The sequence below is a fragment of the Phaseolus vulgaris genome, chromosome 10, assembly GCF_000499845.2.
Source record: "Phaseolus vulgaris cultivar G19833 chromosome 10, P. vulgaris v2.0, whole genome shotgun sequence".
Lineage (NCBI taxonomy): Eukaryota > Viridiplantae > Streptophyta > Magnoliopsida > Fabales > Fabaceae > Phaseolus > Phaseolus vulgaris.
This window is the reverse complement of record NC_023750.2, coordinates 23,670,008-23,673,715: the sequence shown is the minus strand read 5'-3', so window position 1 is coordinate 23,673,715 and position 3,708 is coordinate 23,670,008. Positions and strand designations below refer to the sequence as shown.

The window sequence follows — 3,708 nt, the reverse complement described above, 5'->3', positions numbered from 1 at the left end:
CTGTGGCTTTCCAAAGAATTTAAAAAACAGCCTGCTGTGTCCCACTATGCTAGACATGTGTATGTTGAACTCAACCCCGATAAAAAAATAATTATTTAAAAGAGTAAAATTATAAAAAGTATATCTTTTGATATATTGTTATAAATAATTATTAAAAAAAATTACCTAATCATTTAAAACATCATGCATATCTATATTCATTATTTTTGTAACAGTTTAGCAAATGTTCTCACTGTATTAACTCTCTCTCTATCCATATTAAATTTAAATTCTTGCTCTTAAAACTTAAAAAGTTTATTTCAGAGTAGGAAATGAAGAAAAAAAATGAGAAAACATCAATTGGCGTCGCCCGGACTCGAACCGGAGACCTTCAGTGTGTTAGACTGACGTGATAACCAACTACACCACGACACCATATGACTTAATTTTTAACTTATATTGTATGTAATAAAGTCCTTTTTCCTGAAATTATAATGTACTAGCAAGTTGGTTTCTAAAAGTAAAAACTTGATAAAAGTATTCCTAAAGTTAAAAAATTTCAACCACACATAAAATAAAATGATATTTGCTTATGACAATTATGTATTATCAATGATGTTAAATGAGATGGTGTATATAAATATTGGTTTTTAAGTGATGTAAAAAATTTGGATATACAAAAAGAAGTCTTTTAGTTGAGGGTTAAAGAATATGAATGTCTTGAAATTTTACTTTTTGTCCTAATAGATAATATTAATGTTTTAACCTTGAGTATGTTTGGATAATACTATCAACATGAAACAATAATCCAAATTAATCAAAACTTTTAGTCTTTAAAAAAATCACCAATATTTCACATTGGTTTTTAAGAGTGTGAAATAAAAATATATTTACTTTAAATTAGCCATAATTAAATATGTATCTAAAAATCAATACAAAATTACAATCAAATGAAATTTCATTAAATATATAAAATGTAGATTAAATTATACGTAGTTATGGATTATTAAAAATAATTAATCTTCTCGCATCATCCAACTATATAATTCAAAATTCAATACGTTACTATTACTCAATCTTCTTATTTTTAAATTAAAAAAATAAGAATAGCTCAAATTGAAGGTAGTACTTAATTTTTATATTAAATTCAAACAAAAATTAATATTCACTTAGTGTAATATATTGCACAAATCTAATGAAATTTTGGCAACAAAACACTTAACTAATGTTTTGTTTAATTTCTAATTTATATTCATAAAGTTTGTTTTCGTAATTTTTTTACTTAATATATATTGTACTGGCATGGCCGGTCCACATGCTGACGTGGCTTGATCTCTCTGACCGAGCTGACCGAGATATCCACGGATGGTCTGGCCAACCGACACATATAATCATTAACGCTCAAACCAAGGTCAGTGAAGCTAAACTACCATTAAAATTAGGTAATGCAATCATAAGTGTGATTTATTCCACTAATCAGGCGCAATGAGATAAGTCCATTAAAATAATATAAATAACACACATTCCAAGGAACAAGGTACGTCATTATTACTGGACATGGACACCTACCCAAGTGCCGATCACCTTTTTTACTAACTTGAGCGTCAGAGTGTCTTCTGCAGGTACCTCCCCCATTTGGCATTCACCTGAGACCGAGAACTGGAGGAGTAGCTCGAAGGCGAGAAGGATCCCAGTGAAACCCTAGCAACCTACCCAAAAGAAGGAGGAAGACGAAGACTTCAATAGTTTTTTAGGTATATGCAGGAACATATATTACTACTAATAAAGTTTTTAACACATATTTACAATTTTTAATATATTTTTAAAATATGTTTTGCCTACAATTTTATTTGACAAATACATTTCTAATATATTTTTCTATATATGATATATTTTTAACATATATTTTTCTAAACATGTAACCGATCGTTTAAACATATAATAGATTAATTAATTAAAATTGTCACTATATTTATAATTTACATCATAAAACAATGTGACTTTCACCATGTAAAATATATAAATATAACAGTAGCCTATTTCAAATTTCATTTTTTATTTTTTTTTTATAAAAGTTTTCATGTTAGGCATCACTATGCAACTTGACATCTCAGCTAGGCTGACACCTCAAGTAACAACAATCATCTGCCATCACATGAAAAAAGTATTATTAAAAAAAGAAAAAGAAAGAAAATACAAAAATATGGGGGCACTAGATCAAAACTCACATGTTAATAAAAACGATACATATAGGCAGACTATACCTATTCATAAAGAATTCTAAGAACAGACTAGATGGAAGTCTATTATTATACCAATGAAATGATTATCTATGAATGAACCCTAAATTAGCCAACTTATCAGCACATGCATTCCCCTCACAAAAAATATGAGTAACCCTAAATCTGATTGTCTCACAGTAATTAAGACAAGTATTCCATCGATTACGAAGCATCCACGGAACATTAGTCCTAGCAGTAAACGCAAAACAAACCAAGACAGAATCACATTCAAGCCAAACATTAGTAAGTCCCATCTTTTGAGCTTCCTCCATAGCATGTATAACTCCATAAAACTCAGCAACCAAAGCAGTCTGAACTTCAAGAAACCCTGAAAAAGCACACATACTCCCACGAAAAATACCTCCACAAGTAGCAAGACCAGGATACCCCCTAGCAGCCCCATCAGTGTTAATTTTAACCCAGCCTGGTGAAGGAAATTCCCATCTAACAGGAAGAGGAAGAATGATGGCATTTCATGAAGTTCTTCTTGAATCAATGTAGAGTATGGGGCGGAAGCAATGAATGAGAGTGAGCAAGATCCTCCTAAGAGTGGTGTTGATCTTGTAGGTGCATGATAGGTATGGGTATTGAGTGGTTCGACCAGCTCAAGGGAAAAGATGAAGGAATTGAAGTTTAGAGCCTAGGATTCTAGGGAGAAGCAAAATTGAGCACAAATTGGCAACATAACTTTACTCACAATAAACTTGAAAATACAAGGTGTAGGCTCCTCCTTTTATAGGCTAAGGAGGACCATAATGCAACCCTAATGCTAGCCAAATGAAATGTAAATGTGAAGCACATGGGTGCACATGGCACATGGGTGCACAAATGAGCACATGGGGAGGGGTGTGTCTAGTTTTTAAGCTCACCCCCCCTCCATGGTCTTTCTAGAATCTTCACACAAATATGCTTTCTACACTACTCTAATTACTAAGCACCCCTAATGGGCCTTTATGTAAGAATTACAAAGGTCTTTTCTTCCCAAAACCGTAGCTTTGACCCATGTGTATGTGAAGCTAGACGGTCTAGAAGGAATCCTCATCATGGCCTAGACACTCCTTATGTAGCCGCTCCTCATCATGGCCTAGACGCTCCTCTTCATGGGCTAGACGCTCCTTTTTTAGTCTAGACGCTCCTCATCATAGGCTAGACCGTCTAGTCTTGGAGGCTTGGCTTTCATCGTGTGGTGAGCTTGGGCCCTCCTCCATCAAAGAAGAACTTTCCCACTACGAGTCTTAATACCAAAAAACTTAATCACGTTGAAATCCAACATATCATTCTTCATTGAAGCTTTAGACGAATTTCCCACTAGACAAGTTAAATCTTTAATTACCGAAATAGCCTTAGAAACCTCAATCTTATCCTGAAATCTTGCATAATTCCTCATACGCCATATCATCCATATAGAAAAGGTTGTCACAACAAGCTTAATCAATTTAACCAAAGG

The 3,708-nt window shown here is 33.0% G+C and overlaps 1 non-coding gene across 1 annotated transcript; it reads right to left on the bottom strand.

Moving 5' to 3' along the window:
• Positions 1–340: 340 nt before the first annotated feature.
• On the bottom strand, positions 341–414 carry TRNAV-AAC (transfer RNA valine (anticodon AAC)). The gene has a single exon. It is a non-coding gene; the product is annotated as a tRNA-Val (tRNA).
• Between the last annotated feature and the right edge of the window lie 3,294 nt (positions 415–3,708).